The sequence below is a fragment of the Eschrichtius robustus genome, chromosome 1 (assembly GCF_028021215.1).
Source record: "Eschrichtius robustus isolate mEscRob2 chromosome 1, mEscRob2.pri, whole genome shotgun sequence".
NCBI lineage: Eukaryota > Metazoa > Chordata > Mammalia > Artiodactyla > Eschrichtiidae > Eschrichtius > Eschrichtius robustus.
This window is the reverse complement of record NC_090824.1, coordinates 48135707-48157611: the sequence shown is the minus strand read 5'-3', so window position 1 is coordinate 48157611 and position 21905 is coordinate 48135707. Positions and strand designations below refer to the sequence as shown.

Here is a 21905-nt window from a genome sequence, read left to right as displayed (position 1 = left end):
TGAGACAGAGGTACAGACATGGTAGCTGAAAAAATTAATCAACTACTTCTCATCTTTACTGCTACCACCTTTACTCTTCCAAACCACCTTTCTTGAACTGCTACTTATTTTCACTGTGTCCAGTCTGTCCCCACCCCCAGTCTATTTTCTACATAGCTACCAGAATCATCTCTTTTTTCAACTTTTTACTTTAAAATAATTTTAGACTTACAGAAAAGTTGCTGAAAATAGAAGAGTTCCTCCACCAAGCTTCTCCCCATGTTACATAACCATAGTACAATTATCAAAACTAAGAAATTAACATAGGTACAATACTATTAACTAAACTGCAGACCTTATTCAAATTTCACCTATTTTTCCACTAGTGATCTTTTTCTGTTCCAGGATACTATCCAGGACCCCAAATTACATTTAGTTGTTGTTTTTCCTCAGTCTGCTCCAGTCTATGACATTTCCTTAGCCTTTACATGTCTTTTATGATCTTGACACTTTTGAAGAGTACTGAGCAGTTAAAGAAGTAAAATATATCACATTCAGAGAGAGAAAGCCACTAAGAAAACTTTTATGTTTTTTAATTTGAAAGCTTGGATTTGGGAACAATTCCTATAAAAACTAGTCAAAGCAAACTCAAGAAGAAACGCTGAATAGGCCTAGAGCTTTTCAAGAAATTAAAATCTACCTCCAAAAAAAAAAAAAAAAAAGGAAACAAATAAACAAACTTTAGATCTAGTCAGTTTTATAGGTGAGTTCTAGCAAAACTTTAGGAAACACATATATAATCTCAACCTTTCAAACTGTTCCAATGAGTCAAAAAGGGGGTCAACTCGCCCATCTCATGTTATGAGGCAAGTAAATGCTTGATACTAAACCTAGACAAGAGCAACAGGAGGAAAGAAAAATCTAGACCAACCTCCTAGTGAATAGAGAAGAATGATTCTTTCTGATTTATGTGGGTCCAAAAATATGATCATCTCAAGATATATAGGAAAAACATTTGACAAAAGATGTATAGCCTTTTTAAAAATCTCTTGGCAGGCTAGAAATACATGGGAATTTCCTTAACTTAATAAAGAGTATCCACCAAAAACCTAGAGCAAACATTATACTTAATGATGAATCATTAGAAATATTTCCTTTCAAAAAGGAAATAAGGCCAAGATGCTGGCTATCACTATATCCATTTAACATTTTACTGGCAGTCTGAGGAAAAGATAACAAGGCATACTTATTGCAAGGAAAGAAACAGAACTGTCATTACGCACAGATGGTATCACTGTCTGCACAAGAATTCAAGAGACTGAATGGATAAATTATTTGAAATAAGAAAGCAGACTAATTTTAGAAATTAAGAAGCAGATCTGATTTGGTGGTTGAGTAAGAGAAAGAAGAAATAAGGATGATACCTGGTGTTCTGACTTGGGAAAATACGTAATGTGGTACCATTTACTTAGATTGCTAATTCTACAGGAAAGTGAGCCTTGAGTCAGGGCAGAGATATTCTAGGTGGGTAGCTTCCTGAAGAACTTATCTATAGCCCTAAAGATCACTGGAAATACAAGGAGATGGAGGAAAGTGTCATCAGAACCTCTACTGAAGAGATTACTACATGTAGTTGTACAGAATACTCTGATAAGCCACTTGAGATGTGGGAAAGACTCCTCTTCCCGCAATGGAACATTCTAGTAAAAGTGGCAACTCACGGGACTGACTCCTAAGGAGGGAGGTTCTGATTAGCCCCATGGGTTTTGCTTTTCTTAATGGGATATACAAGTTTGGGACAAGCTGATTTGGTCAGGAAAATAGAAGAGAAGCTGGGGCTTTGGAACACTGACAATTCTTTCTCTGCCCTTCTCAAAAGTTCTCAGTCTCTATTCTAAATAAAGGTTGAGGATATTAGCTAGACTTATTGTGGTGGTCATTTTGCAATATACACAAATCATTAGGTTGTACCTGAAACTAATATATGTTATAAATTATATAATCAATCAATCAATATTGAAAGGGTGACATGGAGGGACAAATTAATAACTAGCTAAGAGGCTCATGTATCTCAGTCTCATGCTGGGTGGTGGAAGCCGATGAGTTCTGCTCAGTATGTGACAAGTGAAATGTGACAACTTCACATAGTTGGTTGGATATGTGTGTCTGGAGCCTGGAAATGCATATTTGAGAGTTAACAGCATATGAAAGAGAGTTGAAACCATGGGCATGGATGGATGGATCATGTAGAAAGTATGTAGAGAGCAAAATGAGAAGAGACACACTCCAAGAATGGAATGCTGAAGAAGAGAAACTGAGAATGTGTAGCCAGAGAAGTAGGAAGAAAACTATTTCAGTATCTTTTTTCTTTTTTAATTGAAGTACATTTGATTTACAACGTGTTAGCTTCAGATGTGCAGCAAAGTGATTCACCTATATATATTTATAAATATATATATTCTTTTTCAGATGCTTTTCCATTATAGGTTACTAAAGGATATTGTATATAGTTCCCTGCTATACAGTAGGTCCTTGTTTTTTATCTATTTTATATATAATAGCATGTATCTGTTAATCCCAAACTCCCCCTGCCTTTTCTCCTTTGGTAACCATCAGTTTGTTTTCTATGTCTGTGAGTCTATTTCTGTTTTATAAATAAGTTCATTTCTATCTTTTTTTAAGATTCAATATATAAGTAATATCATATGATATATGTGTTTGTCTGACTTACTTCACTTAGTACGATCATCTCTAGGTTCATTACGGCAGTATCTTGAAAGGATCCAGGAGAAGAGGGAACATTGAGGAGAAAATGTGCATCAGTGACAAATATTTGCAGAGTGAAAAGAGCTCACTGTCAAAGCCACACAGGCAAATTAATTAAATTCGTTCTACTCTTGTTGAATATGGTGATCTTAAAGCAATAAGATTTAACCCTGACAGATTCATTTCCTAACTCATTTGTTCACTCATATTTAACAAAGACCCACTGTGTGCAAGATTTGTACCATTATCTCTCTTTCCTTCTCTCATATTGAGCCAAATTCAAACTCTCTCAGTAGTTTCCTGAGATTCTGAGAACAGGCACGGACTCAATATATAAATTTTCCTTTTTTACTTGATTAATTCCTAAACAACTTCAGCTCAGCACTTCATTCTTATGTGTGTTAAAATCAAATAGCTTAAAAAAAAAATCAAATAGCTTTTCTGAGGTTACAACCTCTGGTTTTCTATATATTTCCCCAGTGTTTTATATTCATTAAAAACATATGAAGAATCCATGTGCTCATGCTTTAGCTTTTCCCATGCAATCTTATTTCAGAATCATCGAAGCAAACTCTGCTCAGTATTCCCTTGAGATCATCTATATTCTTTATAAAGATATTTCCACTGAATCTAATGTAATGCCTTCCTCACTGGATTAGGATACATGGCCCCATATTAATGTTTTCATGACCACCTACTACTCAACACCTACTAGGTATCCTTTTGCAATCCAAGAACTTAAAATATTGTAAGGAATATAAATTATAGAATTATAATACAAGGCAGAAAATGCCAGGAGAATGAGCAAGAGACTATGAGATTTCATTGGAGGAGAAATTAGCTTTGGCTTGAGTGACCTGGAAGAGTTTCACAGAGAAGGTGGCATTTAAGTGGGTCTTAAAGAAGCAGAGGGATTTCAATAGGTGAAGTTGGGAGGGGCAATGGTGTAAGCAAAATCAGCAAAGCACAAAGAAAGTCCAAGAAATGATATGTAGGTACACCTGGTGGAAGAAAATATATCAGAGACAAGAGGGGAGAGATATAAGTGCTGACAGCTAACTCAGTACTTATTAAAGCCAGGCAGCCTGCAAAGTGCTTTACGTTCATCATACCATTGAATCCTCATACAACTCAAAAGGGCAGCTACCATTCCCACTTCTGTTTATCAGACAAGGAAGCCAAGGTACAGCAGGATCCAATGACAAATAGGAAGTGCCTGAGCCAGGATTTGAACCCAGGAAGTCTAATTCCAGAGCTGCACCCTGGGCCCAACATTGCTGGAGAAGGGAGAGGGACTATAGGAGAAATGGGCAGAGGTCCAGGAGAACACTGGGTCATGGATGTGAACGGAGGAGTTTCAAGAAGGCAAGGGTTGTTCATAATTGTAAATCTCTCAGATAATTCACAACCCCAGACTGAGAAAAAGTTTTTGAGGGGCTGATTAGTTGGCTCCAGGAGACTTCGGGAGCAATGTCAAAGGAGCCAAAACACAGGGGAGTAAAGAGGGAGTAGGTGGTAGGATTGCGAGGCAGCGACCATGAGCCATTTTTTTCTAGGCTTTTGATGCCCAAGGTAAGGAGCGAGAGGACAGCAGCTGGAAAAGAGTGATCAGTCTGTGATTTTGTTTTTTGGGATAATTTATGTGAAGGAACGTTAGTGGAAAGTGTTAGAGAGAGAAGACAACTGAAATGCCAAAGTCCTTTTGGGGAATGGGGGGATAAAGAGATCAAGGATGCAGGGGAAGGCTCGGAGAGCCATAGAGAGGAGGAGAGAAAACTTTTTCTCTGAGCCAAGAGGAAGGGAAGACAGGAAGTGAGGTAGTGAGGAGAGGTTAAGCAAGCCTACTTCTGATGACCCCAATCACCCTGGTGAAGTAGGAGCCAGGTCCAGCGCTGAAAGAGGTAGGTTGGGCTGGAGGCAGAGACTTGAGAATTGTGGTCGTGATTGGAAACAGTCAGTGGAATGTCAACAAAAGTTGTGTTGCGGCTGGCCTGGCATAATGAACTGAGGAGGCTGGCACCTCTCTTCACCCTGCTGTGATGCTTGCTCAGGTAAGAGCTCACCTATAACAACTCACCTCCTTTGTTCTCCCTTCCTGAATGAGACACTCCCACCACTCCAGCCCTCTACATCCTGCTTATTCCTGCTCTCTTTCTAACTCCTTCACTCATTCCTCAAATGGTCTCATTCCATAGATTTGGCTTGGTATTGCTTCTCTAGCCAGCTCTGACTTCTAGCTTCCACATTCAATTATAGCTCCTCCCTTTGCGGTCCCTGCTTTGTAGCTCATCACCTTGTCTGTCCAGCCCGAGCCCTGGAACCTTGAATGGCATATGCTCAAGAGGCAAGCTCCAACAAAGGCTAGCATGTGGAAGGGCTGCGAACAGCTACGATGGCCTGATTTAGAGAGCCTCTGTGCTAGATGATCTCAGGTTGCCTTCCAGATCCCCTCTCCACACTTTTCTACCTGCCCCAGCCCCCAGAAGGGATCCTGTTTACTATCCAGAGGTCACTCTATGGAGCGACCTCTGGATAGTAAATCTATCACTCACTGATTTCCAGTAGGGTTAGGCCAGTGGATAAGTAGGAGAGAGAGGGCAAGATATTTATTCCTTCGGCTCCCTCCTGCGTGGTTGCAGGCTGGCAGCGGCTGCATCCCTCCACCAAAGAACACAGCTTTTCTCCAGCACCTTCTCCTACAGCTATAACAACAACCACAACTCCAGCTCCACTCTTGTAAATTCCAGTAACCGCTCCTTGTCTTTTCAGGACTAAGAAATGTATTGGTAGGATGTGCTTCAACGTCCCTGTTATCTTCCCCTAATGTCTTTGAAAGCAGTCCATTAACCCCTCTTCAATTTTCCCACTTAAGGATGGTGTCTTTTTCTTTTCTTTTTTTTAACATCTTTATTGGAGTATAATTGCTTTACAATGGTGTGTTAGTTTCTGCTGTGTAACAAAGTGAATCAGCTATAGGTATACATATATCCCCATATCTCCTCCCTCTTGTATCTCCCTCCCACCCTCCCTATCCCCCTCTAGGTGGTCACAAAGCACCAAGCTAATCTCCCTGTGCTATGCGGCTGCTTCCCACTAGCTATCTAGTCTCCATTGGGTAGTGTATGTATGTCCACGCCAGGATGGTGTCTTTTTCTTGCCACAACCTAACTGATACAGTTCCAAACCTGAATGGGTCCAATTAGCATCATTTTAAGACACATGTAGCAGCCACTATGAATCCTGGAGGGATATCAGCGATAACTTAGACGATGGAGAATCTTTACCTGGATGTCCCACTGGTATCCTCAAATTTAATGTATCTAAAATCAAATCCATTGTTACCATCCCCTTATCTAAATTTGTTCCTTTTTTCCCACTCATTCTTTAATTTAAGTATTCTCTGTTTATAGAATGCTCTCCATGTGCTGGGCACTATGCTATGCACTAGGGGTTCAAAGAGGCCCAGAACAATGTTCCATCTCTCTAGGGGCTCACTTCTATGGGGGAGACCCATCCCACAGTTGTTGGGCTGGCCATAAATAATCTGATACATACCTTTTTTTTAACAGTAGGAACTACCTGCTGGCAAAGCATAGAGGAAGAATCCAGGATGAGGCACAGGCCAGAAGACTTCCCCAAGGAAGTCATATATCAGCTGAACCTTAAAGAATAAGTAAGCTTTCAGCAGTGGAGAGAGTAAGAGGGTGAAAGAACACTCTAGGCAGAGTCAGCATGAGCAAAGAATACAGGTATGAAAGTGCATAGCATGCTCAGGAAATGAAAAGCTGTCCTATACAGCTGGACCAGAGGGTACATGGTGAGGGAGCAGGCAGGCTGGGGTGGGGATGGCAGGGTAAGGGAAGGCAGGGAATAAGTGATAAGGTTTAAAAAAAAAAAAGTAGGCCTGGTCAGATTATGAAGGGTATTAGTTGTAAAAATATTTGTAATTGTTATGACACCTAATGTGGTATCAAAGGTCTTCTGAAGTCTTGTACTTCTGGCCCATCCCCCAGAACAAACAGACAGGGCTTTCTATCTTTGCCTTAGGGAAGAGATGTAACAAGGAGAGCCAGGAAACAAAGAAAGTAACGCCTGGCTTTTGGTTTCTACTGAGGATTTTGAAAGTGTGTTAGAGCTTATAGTTCTGAGGAAAAATGTCTTCTGAATTTCTAAAATCTTGGGCCCTAAAGGATTAAGGGTGTAGCTTTTACCATAAACTATACTTTAGATAGAACAGTTGGAGAGTCATGTTGGCTGCCCTTAGGGCTTTTCCTTTCCCATTTCAGATGCCAGACCTACAGGTCACAGTTGGGAACAGGAAAGAATAGAAGAACGGAAGAGGCCTAATGCGAACGAGTATTCCCACTTACAGTGACTTAGTCATCAGGGGAATATCCAGATGAAATAGCGCAGGGCACAGGACAAGACCTCTGGATAGCATACAACCACATACATTAAGGAAGAAGGAAAAATCATGAAAGAGACTTTTTTTGCAGACTTCTTTCATATTTAGGTATGTCTAATTGGAAATTCATAAATTACTGGTATGAACTTGCATCAATGTGCAAGTATACATGCTAGAAGCTACCAATAAATATCTCCTGAAAATAAACAACTGAAAAACGCAATAGAGGCTACAGCACCTTTCTGTTTCTGCTTCATGTCACCTACCCTAATTTACTAACTCATGGAAAATATTATATAATTGCAAAGTTGTTTGGGGTGAAATCAAGTGGTGCTTCCTTTAGTCAAAACATACTGCAGCTGTTGGTGGGAATGTAAATTGATACAGCCACTATGGAGAACAGTATGGAGGTTCCTTAAAAAACTACAAATAGAACTACCATATGACCCAGCAATCCCACTACTGGGCATATACCCTGAGAAAACCATAGTTCAAAAAGAGTCATGTACCAAAATGTTCATTGCAGCTCTATTTACAATAGCCAGGACATGGAAGCAACCTAAATGTCCATCGACAGATGAATGGATAAAGAAGATGTGGCACATGTATACAATGGAATATTACTCGGCCATAAAAAGAAATGAAATGGAGGTATTTGTAATGAGGTGGATGGAGTTAGAGTCTGTCATACAGAGTGAAGTAAGTCAGAAAGAGAAAAACAAATACAGTATGCTAACACATATATATGGAATCTAACGAAAAAAAAAAAAAAAAAGGCCATGAAGAACCTAGTGGCAAGATGGGAATAAAGACACAGACCTACTAGAGAATGGACTTGAGGATATGGGGAGGGGGAGGGGTGAGATGTGACAGGGTGAGAGAGTGTCATGGACATATATACACTACCAAATGTAAAATAGATTGCTAGTGGGAAGCAGCCGCATAGCACAGGGAGATCAGCTCGGTGCTTTGTGACCACCTAGAGGGGTGGGATGGGGAGGGTGGGAGGGAGGGAGATGCAAGAGGGAAGAGATATGGGAACATATTGTATATGTATACCTGATTCACTTTGTTATAAAGCAGAAGCTAACACACCATTGTAAGGCAATTATACTTCAATAAAGATGTTTAAAAAAAAACATACTGCAAGAATTACTTCTAAATAATATCTTTGATTTGGGGGCCCAAATGTCCATAAATAAAGTGATTTAAATAAGGAAAGAAGTCATTTGAACAATCGTATGTCTATTGTGGGCCAGGCTGAAAGCACCATATTAGATAAGGCAGCCTGGTTTCTAGCTTTGGCAGAAGTTTTAAGTATTTACTAGGTCTGCTACTCTCTTTGCTCCCATCATCTTGAAACCAAGAAGGTTTATAAACGTCCACTGAACATACCTGTGGGATTTTAGAGAAAATTTGCCTATCACTCTTCAGAAAGCATCTATTCTGTATCCTGGCCCCTTTGTCTTGATACTTGCCACTCCGTACTGCTCTGAATTAATTAGACATCTAAACATCCCAGGACAATGTTTTTGTTTTGTTTTACAAAATTATTATAAAAGTGCAGACTTGATGCATCACAACGCCACTTTCATGTTTTTTTTAATGGACTGGTGCTTCTCTTTTCAGTTAATTTGCCTTATAAGTTTCTTGGAATTTCAGAACTACAAGTTTTGGAAGACCATAACCATAACTGAGGTTGCCATAAGAGACCTACTCGTTTACATTCCCATTTTCCCTAAAAGCGACAGTAATGAGAACAGCTGAAAATGGGCAACTACTTAGCCCATATGCATACCTTTGTATGAACTGAAAAGATCATGGTTTTTTGGGCAGAGGTAGAGCACAATAGGAATCATGGCTTAGGGAGCAGAGTTACAGGCTAGATTTCAGACCCCACTCACTCCCTCAGCCAAGGTTGCTTCAAAAAGACTTCAACCCAGCCTCAAATCAGCTCAGTCCCTGATGGATTAAGGTAATTTGCCCTCGTTCTAATTATCCTCTAAAAGATAGGTGAACCCTCCCTGGAGAAAGATAACTTCATTAAAGCTTCTACAGTATTTTTACACAATGCTCAGCATTTAATAAAAAATTGTCAGGACCAAGAGAAAAAGAGGACCATAGAAATGTACTTACAGATGACTCAGATATTAGAATGATCTGCCATGGACTTTAAAGTAACTGTGATTAAAATGTTCAGTAAAATACATGATAGGATAGAGAACTTCACAAAAGGACTGGAATGTATAAAAATCACAAACATAAGTTCTAGAACTCTAAAATTTTGGGTCAATATATGTAGATTGCAAATTACCAATATTAAGGACTATTAATATTAGTGGAAAAGTTGTAAAGAGAAAAGGGAGGTAAAGTATCTGGCAGAGCATAGGAAGAGGCCTTTGGAATGCAGCCATGGGAAAGTAAAAGAACCTCAAGCAAAGCCCTCCTGGGTCTTGCACCTGCATTTCTGACACCACATTGGAGAGACAGCTGAGCTGCCTAAGCAGCAGTGTGCTGATGCATGCTGGAAGGAAGTTTTCAGGGGAGTGCCAAGTTTTTTTAAATCCTAGCAACAGCAAAAGAAGTTTGAAACATATACCTGAGTCGACATAGAGAACTGTTAGAGTCCAAAACCAAATCTCTCAGGCCATGATGGGGTCCAGAAAGAGGCTGTGATCAATTCCAACCATAACACACAAAAGGATCTGAACTTTTGAATAAACAACCAGATAGGCAAAGAAAGCATCTCTGTCTCAAAAGCAAGCAACTTCTCTTTCATTTCACCAACTAAGTTGTGTTTGTTTGACACTCATGTTTTTAATTTCAGAAAATCTTTTCTGAGCTATACCCAAATCGCCTGAAGTGCTGTTATTATTTTTGTTATCACCATTCCCCGTCTGTGTCTCTGGTGTGTTAGAGCCTGTTTTACTTGTTCTTCCTCTCCTTGAAAGTTTGGCTCTTTAGGTTTATTGTTCTTTTTCTTGGAGTTGGTCATAGAGACTCAGTTTACCTACATGCCTTAAATAGTTTGCTGCTGTTCTATAGAAAGCAGCTCCCAGGAGGAAACATTTTTGTTTCTTGGTTTCCTTGACCTCTCAGGGTTAACAAGGTTTCACCCTTCTTCAATCTCCTAAGGACCCAAAGAGTCTGGGCATACTCCCGTCAGCTGATCTTGATCTTCCCTAGAACATCAAGGATTCCCTTGAGTCCAGATACTCTAGGCATGAATGCTTGTGGTTGCTTGCTTGGGACGTTCTTACGGTTGTTGCCTAGCTCTCGTATGGACCATAGAGAAGGGAGTCCAGCTATAGCTCCCTACAACTTTGCTTTCAAGGTGATGAACCATTATCATCATTATGTTTTGTTTTTTCTTTTTTTTTTTAAAGGTGATTACCTTTTATTTCAGTACTTTTTGTTGTTGTTGTTTTTTCCTTTTTACAGTGAACTCATTTTAAGCCACAGATCTATTATTTTGATGGCTCATTTTTTTGTGTACCCTAAAATACAAATTGAACAGAGAAGTCTTCATTGGGTTTTTACTACTGCATTTACTGCTGATTGAATTTGCAAAGTTGGTATGCAAGATCTAGTGTACAAAAAACATCTGTTCAAAATATGAATATGGAATTGACTATTGCCTTGAAGGTTCTATTGGATTCTGTGGGCCTATATCACTATGTGCCATGTGGTAGAGGGATGCTTCCACAGCTTTTCTTTATTGGAACAAGTGTGAAACATTTCTTTTACACTGTGCCATGACATCATAAGGCCTTGGGACCATGTGATTATGAACAGAAACATATTGGAACAGTACTAGGTCACACTGACTAGCCAGAATAGATTTATATAAATGTTTTAAATTATTTAAATAAAAATGTAAAATTAAAAGTTCTTACAAGCTTGTTAATCTTTGGGCATATGAATAGGAGTCCAAGTTTGAGAAACTTGCAGTGAAGATTGCTCCCAAATGGTCTCTGTCTAGCCATGAGTCCCAGAACCTACATTCAAAAGCCTTACTAATAATGTTCATTTAACTGATGTGAATTGATGTGCTAACTTCTAATTTCTTTTTTTTCAATATCTTGAAAATATTAGTTACCTGGTTTTTATTCAATATTTAAGCACCAGCCTTTTACAAAAGCTACAGAAGTCAATTTTTTAAAGAGTTGTATGTAAGTCCTTTCCCTTTTTTGGTGTAGTGTCCTCTCATTCATTCTATCTCTTCACTGCCAGTTGATGTTTCAAAACATGAAAGACCTAATTTGGAAAAACAAGAGGCAGAAGAGATGATTGATTTATCTGTAGTTTCCAAAAAAAATTTTACTTTTAAATTCATTGTAAATGATGCACAAATAAATTCCTAATTTGCTTAGTTCCACTGTACCTACTATGTACTGTGTGCTTCTATTCAGTGAGAAGCAGCTTAATTTTTTTCAAAATTAAAAGTCTGTAATGACTTTGGTTCACTTACATTTAATATTATTGATGGTATATTTGAATTTGTATCTACCATCTATTTGGTTTCATATTTTATATTTTTTCTTCTCTTTTCCCTTCTTTTGAAATAGATGAATATTTTGTTATTGCATTTTCTTCTTTATTAATTATATATTCTTTTACTATTATTTAGCTGTTACTCTAGAAAGTATGACATGCATTATTGACTTATTATTGTATAGTGTATATTAATACTTTTACCACTTCCTAGATGATGCTAAAACCTTAAAACATTTTAACTCCATTTATCCCCATGCCTTTTGTGCTATTGTTGTCATGCATTTAGTTCTATATGTATTTAAACTACAGAAGGCATTACAATTGTTGTTTTGTATAGTGTGTATTTATTTAGATTTACCCAAGTGTTTACTCTTTCTTTCCTGCATTTCTGTTTTTTCTGTCTGTGATCACTTTCCTTATGCCTGAAGAATTCTCGTTATTACTTCTTTTAGAGTGAGTCCTCTGGCAATGAATTAGATTTTCTTTGTTGAGAAATGTCTTTGTTTTGTCTCTGATTTCGGGAATATTTTCACTGGGTATAGAATTCCAGGTTGGCACCCAGGAGTATTTCTCAAACTCCTTTCCCTGTTCCTAGGATTTTAAAAACTTAGCACTCCCCTGAAAACTTCCTTCCAGCATGCATCAGCACACTGCTGCTCAGGCAGCTCAGCTGTCGCTCCACTGTGGTGTCAGGAATGCAGGTGCAAGACCCAGGAGGGCTTTGCTTGAGATTCTTTTACTTTCCCATGGCTGCATTCCAAAGGCCTCTTCCCAGCCTTTGCCAGATACTTCACCTCCCTTTATTCTTAGCAATATTTCTATTCATCTTCAATATTAGTGACTTGAAATCCACATATACATTATCCAACATTTTCATAATTTTAGGACAGATATTAAGTAAATTGTACTAAAATTTCATGTAAAGAAATCGGAGGTTGGGAAGGGATTGCTATACAGTTGGCCCTTTGTATCTGCAGGTTCCCCATCTGTGAATTCAACCAACCATGATCGAAAGTATTTGGAAAAAACAAATTTTTTCCCAGAAAGTTCCAAAAAGCAAAACTTGAATTTGTCATGTACAAACAACTATTTAGATAGCATTTACACTGTATTTACAACTAGTTATATAGCATTTACATTTGTATCAGGTATTATTAGATATCTAGAGATGATTTAAAATATGAAGGAGGGTGTACATAGGTTATATGCAAGTAATGTGCCATTTTATATAAGGGACTTGAGCATCCTCAAATTTTGGTATCTGCAGTGGTCCTGGAAACAATCCCCCATGGATATCTAGGGATGACTGTATTTCAGACTACAAAACTGCATTATTATTAAGTAATCCAACTTCTCATCTGATTGATAATTTTATTAGTTAGATGAAGCTAGGTGCTATCACCAACAAGCCTCAGAATCTCACAGGCCTGACACAGTGGTTTACTTTGCACATTTACAGTTCAGTTGGGTTTTCAGCGGGCAGCCTTCCATGTGGAATTCAGGAGCCCTGGCTCCTTTAACCCCTGGGCCTCAGAGTCCTCCACTGGATGTTCTGCATTCAGCCAGTAGGCAAAAGAAGAAAGTAACTGGAGGATCATGGATGGCTAAGTTTTCATAGGCTGAATCTGCAAGTAGCGTACATCACTTCCACCTCCACTTCATGGGCCAGAACTCAGCCACCAGCCACATCCAAATTTAAGGGAGGCTGGGAAATGTCATTTAGCTGTGTGCCTGGGGAAAAGAGGAAACTGGTATAGTGAACAGTTCATCTCTACTACAGCAATTAGTGGGAATTCAATTTAAAATCATTAACTTTTTCCAAACCAAGCTCAAGGAGCTAAGAATTCTTTAATGGACTTTTAAGTTGTGCTCAAATTAACTCATGTATGATAAAAATTAATGTTTACTAAATTCTAAAGTGTAATTTATCCTTACTAGTGTTTTTTTTCTCTTTAACTTATAAAAAAATAATAAAACTAATGGCTTTTAACTAGGTTATTGTATAGAATTTTCACTTATTTGGACCATTATTCCAAAATTTACTACACTTAACATTGGAGACAGAATACTCCCTGGACTGACCCATGTGTTTCCTCTGCTTTCCTGCCTTGGGGTCACAGAGTGTGAACGCTGAGAAAGTAAAGAACTGTGCTAAAGGACCCACCATGAATTCATGCTAATTTCAGCTGTGCTCTCACTCTTGTCTGTCAACCACCATCACCATGACCACCACCCCATCACCTCCTAGTGGTGCTTTAGGGCCTTCCCAACATTGGTTCCTCCATCCTTCTCCAAATTCCTCATACCCCTGACATTCCTTACTTTCCAGACAAACTCCTCACCTCACTCTTCTTATTTAATTGTAAGTTTTTGCTCATTGGTCATCTATTCTCATTCCATGTAGGCAGGGACCATATCTTTCATGTTCACAGCTTTATTTCCAGTGATATTTGGTGAATGAATGAATGAGGCTCTCTGGGGTCAGCTCTATCTTGTACCCTACTTTTCATCTCAAAATATCTCTGTCTCCATATACACCACCTTCAGATTCTTAACTCCCATCATGGGAGAAGATCTTATCTTTCTAGGGCTCACTTCTTCACCTCTATTTCCCATCCCAGTATCTTTGAGTCTTGCTCCCTCAATCATCTCCTCTTCTCCAGCAGCTTTACTCTCTCCTTTGTCAGCTCTCAAAATAGGAACAATTTTCCCCCAGCTTGAAAAAGGCTTTGTTTTCCCCTCTGCCTCTTTTAATTTCTTTCTTTCCTTTCACAGCCAAAACGAATTGCTGGCTCCAATGACTCATGACCCATGCACTCCTTCATCTTCTACAATCTGATAATTGCTCACTCTGGGCTCTTGAAGGTCATCAGTGACTTCCTACTTGCCAAATTCAATGATCTTTTCTTAGTCTTCATTTTCCTCGTTCACTCTGCAATATGTGAACTATTACATACCATGGCAGAGACTGTTGGTTGACCACCAAATATCCCATTCTCCCCTTTTCCTTACCAACACAACTTCAATTTTATTTGAAGTGGTAACATGTCCAACTAAAGGACAAAATTTCCCAGCCTTTCTTGTAGTAGAGATGGCCTTAGGAAACATAAGCTTACATGCTTGAATTCATTAGGTTAATGTCAGCTGCTGTAAAAGATAAATTCTAAATTCTCATCAGCTTAGACAATAGTACTTTCTTGCTCACATAATACTCAAAATGTATGTTCCTAGCCAGCAGAAAAACTCCTACATGGTCATTCTGGGACCCAGGTCCCTTCTACGTATTGGTTCAACTTTTTCTAGGACCTCAAAGTCCTCTACATTCAGCTAGTAGATGGAGAAAGAAGATGAAGGATAGCATTTAGGAGGCCAGAACTCAGCTATATGATGAGACATAACTGCAGAGGAGGCAAGAAAATGTAGTATGTGTGACTGCCCAAGAGGAGGAAATGGATTTAGTGGGCAACTAGCTAGTCTCTGGCCTACCGTTACAGTTAAGCCATTCAGTAATAGATTCGGCCCTAACCCAACCATCAGGCATGAATGAAACAAGCCGTAGTCACTGCACCCTGACTGGGTACATTCTAGGGCAGAAAATCTTACTCGTTCAATCCTTTAAGCCAAAGATGAGCATTTCTTCTTTACTGTCTGCCATAACAAGTTTATTACTCTTAACATTTTTTTCTCTTATTGTTGTTGTCACAAAGCATGAATTAATTTGCATTCTGCCTTAATAAGAACCATTTCTAATCACAATTAGACTTGTTCACCTTTATAGCTGTGGAAAGTGAAGTTTGAAAAATACTGAGATAAAGAAATAGGTGAGATAAGATGTACTATGAGTTTGTACTTTAAATCCCCCAAGAAAGCCACAATTGCAAAATGTGAGTCATGTTGGTTGTTGTCAACAATAATGCTTTTTTGCCAAGTACAAAAAAAGTATCGATGAAGTTCATAAGATACACGGGGATCACACCGTCTTACTGCCCAGATTAATGACACCCTTGTTAGTTTAATTCTCTCTGTAGACTGTAAATCAGTCTTCCCCAGCATTTCCTTACCATGGTTACTGACAGATGACATTTACTGTCTACTCTTGACCAGCGGTTAAAAATGGCCTGCCTGTAAATTATCCTTCGTTCAGCTCAGATTATTCTCTAATAGGAATACATTTATCTGTATTGAAGTGCAAGGTGATCACAGAATGTTTGAACCACATAAATTTTCCTCCTCTCTCTCCAACCTTATTAACAGTAATAATAGTAATTCATTGTTAAAGTTGGAAGTTTCCAACTTTTCAATCGTTTGTTCTCAATGCTCTCGTGCTAAGAATGTGTGTTATTTCAAATAACTCATCTTTCATACAAATTAGCACAGACACAGAGGAACAAGTGATTTCAAAAGCCAGTCTCCATTTCTTCCAGAGCCACATACAGGTATACAAAATAATTTTGACACCCAGACTTACATTAGCATACAGCTTAAATTTGTTTGACCTGGGCTTTCTGCCTGGCAGTTGAACACAGAAGAATATCTTAGCTTCTTAGAATGAGAGATCAAAATTGTTTCTGACTCAGGATAGAGTCTTTCAGGAAAAGGAAAAATAGTATCATGGCTATTCGTTCATTTAGTAAATATTTATGGAGAGCCTACCATGTGCCTAGCAGCATGTGCTGGGACCTGGGGGAGAAAGTTAAATAAGACACAGCCTCTGCCCTTGAGAGATTCACACCCCAACGTGCAAACACACAACACAATATAATACATTAAATGTGATGGGGCTTTCAGCGAGCCCAAGAAAGTGGGCTTCTTAGGTTCAGGGATGAGGGTGAGGAACTTCTGGGGAGAAGCTGAAGAAGACTGTTGAAATAAAAATCCAAGACTATGCTGAGGAAAGCAAGATTAAAAAAAGGTATGAACAAAAAAACAGCATCGGAATGCTGTGACCTAGGCGTTGGCCTAACTTGCCTGAGGTCACCAAAAAGGGGTTTAGGGAGGCTTCTTTAAACCTGAGGTAAGTGTAGGTGGAGCTTAAGGGCCCACTACCTCTGGGTCTCAGCTGAGATGCCCACCAGTACCATCCTGGTAGTGGATGCTGGATGCACCACCCAGATCCCCCTCCAGACTAAAGGGCTTACTCCTCTGGCTACTGGCACACAGTCCTCACTATCAGCCCCCTCTAGCTGTTGCCTTGTCTCAAAAGAATTGCTGCACTCAAGGTCATGTGCCCTTCCCTGGGCCCCCAGTGCCTGGCCCACCCAAGGTGACAAGGCCCTCACCCCCAGCTCGGGGCAACTCCGAAGACCCCTTTCAGCTTCTGAGCTACCAGTCGGGTTGGTTCAGGCCTTTTACTGAAACTCTATCACAGCCTGACTTCACCCTCTGCCCAATCCTGCCTCTGTTCCTTCCCTTTCACAGGTGTTAATCGCCAAAGCACTCCCTAATAAATATCCTACACACTAGCCTCCAGCTCAGAGTCTGCTTCACAGGGAAGAAACCAGCCACACCTGCCAACAACATCCCTTAGAACCACAAGCAAACTGCTAGAAAATCTCAGTAATCAGTGAACCGTCAAACCTATAATTGGGTTGACAAATGTATTATTCCACCATTTATTTATTCCCAGGTCATCACCCAAAGGCATTTTCAAAAATTCATTCTGATCTTTAGGGTTTAAACTACAGCCAAGCTATAACTGAGAATACGTTTTCTCCAAGATCCAAGCATACAGAGATCCTGATCCTGATTTATATGTGGACGCTGAGGTCGGCCAGGACACACCCACTCCCCAGAATCTCTGGAGGATTTAATTACCTGCTACCTTTGGCAGCAAAAGATATCAAAATGAAACTCTGTGCTCTTGTCTTGCTGGACAAGAGTTTGGGGAACCCAAAAAGCAGAAATCAGAATGGGACAAAATGAAGAGTTTACTAAACCACCTGCAAACTTTAGCCAACAGATGCTAATATGATGTTTGTGCAGACTTGGCCACATGACATATGCAACCAGCAGAAATGTAGGCAACTGGCATGCTGTCTGACCCTGGGGGAGTTCTGCCTCCCCACCTCTGAGCAAATAAAGGAAACTGCAGGGTCCTTCCTTTGTCTCCCACCCTCTTGTCTTCTCTGCTCTTCTCTTCCTCCAAAGCAGAGGCCTGGGGAATCCAAAAGATCTGGATGCCATTCTAGCCTCATCATTTACTAATTATGTAAACTTGGAGAAGTTATTAACCTGAGTCTCATTTTCCTTGTCTGAAAAATGGGAGAAAAAGAAAGAAGACTTCTCGCGTGCTACTGGCAGGAATAAAAACATTGACATCACTGACAGAGCCATGCAGAGCAAGTCACAGCACTAAGCTTAAATTCCAGTCCAGTGGTTCTTACTGTAACTGCACAGTGGAGTGAAGCCTGGAGGGAGCTCCCAGAGAGTCTGATATAATTGGTTTAAGGTGTCGAATCATCAGAAATGTTTACAGCTTTCTAAGTGATTCTAAAGTGCAGCCAAGGATTGCAGCCACTATGGAAAACAGTATGGGGGCTCCTTAAAAAACTGAAAGTAGATATGATCCAGCAATCCCACTCCTGGGCATATATCCAGAAAAGATGATAACTCTTAATTCGGAAAGACACATGCACCCCAATATTCATAGCAGCACTATATACAATAGCCAAGACATGGAAGCAACCTAAGTGTCCACTGACGGATGAATAGGTAAAGAAGATGTGATATATATATACAATGGAATATTACTCAGACCTAAAAAAGAATGAAATAATGCCATTTGCAGCAACATGGATGGACCTAGAGATTACCATACTAAGTGAAGTAAGTTAGACAGAGAAAGACAAATATTATATGATATCACTTATATGTGGAATCTAAAAAAACTGATACAAATGAACTTATATTTACAAAACAGAAATAGACTCACAGACATAGAAAACAAACTTATGGTTAAAAAGGGGAGGTGAAGGAGGGATAAATTAGGAATTTGGGATTAACAGATACACACTACTATGTATAAAACAGATAAACAACAAGGACCTATTGTATAACACAGGAAACTACATTCGATATCTTGTAATAACCTATAATGGAAAAGAATCTGAAATATATATATATATATATATATATATATAAAACTATAAATGGAATCACTTTGCTGTATACCTGAAACATTGTAAATCAACTATACTTCAATTAAAAAATAATAGATAAATGAATAAATAAATAAAGTACAGCCAAGGTTGAGAATGATTGCTCCATGAAGATTATTTTCTATTTAAGGCACATAACTACCATATGAGTTCAGTATAAGTACTCTTCCTCCCTCCATTTCCACAGACAAGGAAACAGGTTTAGAAAGGTTAGAAAGTTGCTCAAGGGTACAGAGCTAGCAAGGGGGCAAAGCTGAGATCTGAATTCACACAGTACGACCGCAAAGACCCTTCCCATCACCACCACACTGCTGTACCACCACCTCACCCCCTGCATGTGAAGAGTATCTAGCACGGCTGCTAGCACACAGCAGATGCTCCAAAATTGGTAGCTAAGTTTGTTCTTTACTTTTTAGCTTTCCTCCTCTCTATTCTCTGCTCTTCACAATCCCTAGCCCAAAATATTGCTTAGGAGTGAGGGATGGATAAGAACAGTCAGTATGGATCCAGGAAATCCTATTCTTTTTCCTACTCTCCCCTTCCTAAAATCTGGCCGTGAGCATACACTTGTTTTCTGTTTAAAATATTTGTAGATAGTTATTACAGATACCAGACTGAAAATATCACAAATCCAAGGAGAAATTTTTCAACCATCCGTTCTCAAGTTTAAGTTAATGTTTTATTTGCCTATGTCAACTTCTAGTTCTTTTCCATGAGCATATATGGTTTTTATATTTACAAAATCATAATATAATTATATATTTAGATGTGTCTGTTCACATTATACCATATATATTTTTCCAGAAGATTTGTCTTATAACCCAATTAAGCAACCTACAGATAATGAAGATAACTTTACTATGTAACTGGGCCCAAGATATTTTCATTAGAAGTTTCCCTCTAGGGGGAATGGGGGGGAACCTTAGTCTTGTTACTATGAAAACTGATATAAAAGTGTATAACCATATAAAAGTCACATGACATGACATTTGCCTTCCCTTCTTTGCTGTAAGTTCCTCAAGGCCCACACACCTCACTCCCATGCCTGGCACAAAGTAAGAGCTCAAAAAATACTTGATGTATGAAAAATGATACTTTTCTGGGCTGAACAGTGAAGTTGTACAATAAGATTTCTTAGGCGGAGGGACAGGAGACTCCAAAGTTAACCATGAGAATAGGGCAGGGTGAACCAGAGCAAACAGGCAGGAAAGCAGCTGGAAACCCCATGGTAAAGGCTAGCTACATTGGCCAGGAGGAAGCATGTGGTTTCCTGAATTGTATCTGTTCAAAGCCATCAGCCTTGAAGCATGACATATATAGACCATGTCAAGGATCGACAGCTGCCCCTTCAGTCCCATTTGAGAGTTGTTTCTAAAAAGTTGTGTACATTCTTGGAAGGGGTATGAAGGTCAAGACAGCTGGAACAGAAAAATAAGACTGCAAAAAATGGGAGTCAGTACACTTCAGAGAACATCCCGATACAACGTCATTAGAGGAAGATTCTTAACCTAGAGTCTATTGGGCCTCCTCCAGGCAGCATAGCGAGACTTCAGGAAACTGTGAACACACTGAAATTGGTATAAATTGTGCATATGTGTGGCTGTCTGTCTAGAGAGGAGACCTCACATTCATCAGATTTTTGTGCCCTTTGGTTATCAGGCCTGCTACTTCTTCCTCTTCATCAACTCAAATGGAGCTCCTCTAAGTCCAGCATTATTCGTTAGGGGCTGGAGGTGGAAATAAGAGGTGGTGGGAATGAGAGGGAGAAGGGAACTAAGCCCTCGGAAGACCTTCTATTAATTGAGTCAATAGATGTGAAAGGATTAGACAGTGTTCAGCATATATAAATAGGGGCTTATAAATGTTAGCTCTCACTATTTTTATTACTCTATGGCAAAAGCCTTATGTTTTCTCAGCTTCACAATAACCCTACAAGGTCAGCATAAGTCCCATATCCTATTTATAAGGAAACGAACTCAGAGAGATTAAGTAAACTAACCCTCGGGTCACAGCTAGTGGTGGAATTCAGAAAGATCTAATACCAAAGCTTGGACTCTTTTGTCTCCACCCCAAGACCTGAATTACTGGCCAGGCTTTCAATCTGAAAGCAGCCTCTCCGGCTACCCTTTAGGCTTTTACACCTAAAGCCCGGTCTTACTCTCTCCCTGAGTCGTCTGTCCATCAGAACAGGCACTGAGCCACAAAATGAGCTTCTTCAAGCCAAGGCATAATCTACCTGCTTATGTAATAGGGTCCTGGTCATCCCCCTGAAATTCCACACTCAAGCCAGTTTCTTTCCCAGGGTATCAAGTGTTAATTAAAGAAATAAGTCACGCTAAGCACAATTAACTCCCTCCACTCTATCATGCAGCCAAGTGAAAGGCCAGAAGGGCAGAAATGTTTTCTAGTCGTCACAAACCAGAGTGAAAAAGCTCCAAACTAAGTCTCCTATTTTCTGGTTTCAAAATCCATGCTCAAAATTGCAGTTAAACATTAGCTACTAAAACAGCCTTCCTAAAACATGGGAGAATCCTGACAACTGTATGTACTTAGCGCTTCCTATGTGTTTGCACTTCACACGTGTTATCCCTATGTTTCAAAAGAGCCAAACAAGCTGGTTAGATGTTACTTCTTGCGAGGTTAAGCAAGTCTCTCAGGGTCACACAGTGAGTAACAGAACCAGGACTTAAACCCGGGTCTGATATCATCAGCACTCTTAACCATCCTCCTCCCACCATGTCTACACAGCCACCGTGATTCATGCTACCCAACATCTCCTGTTGGTTTTCCCTGGAGCCACTTGCCTGGAATCTTGAGAGGAGAAGCCACGGAAGCAAGACAGATGGACTCTATAAATAGAAGATCCGGGTTCCAGGTCCAGCTCAAGTACCAGCTCTGTCACCTTGGGAGATGATTTAACCGTCCAAGATCTCAGTTTCCTCACCTAGGCAATGAAGCTCATCGTTCCTGTTTCAGGATCTAGAAGAGAATGGAGCTAAGGCTTAGGTGTTATGCGAAGGTTGGTTACCTTTTCCCCTCCTTAAAGCACTAATGCGAAAACTAGTGGTAGCGCTTTCTCAGCCTCCCAGCCGCGCTCAACT

The 21905-nt window shown here is 39.7% G+C and overlaps 1 pseudogene; it reads right to left on the bottom strand.

The window, feature by feature from the left end:
- Positions 1-21905, bottom strand: part of LOC137758570 (NADH dehydrogenase [ubiquinone] 1 beta subcomplex subunit 8, mitochondrial pseudogene) — a 29806-nt pseudogene that overhangs the window by 7401 nt on the left and 500 nt on the right.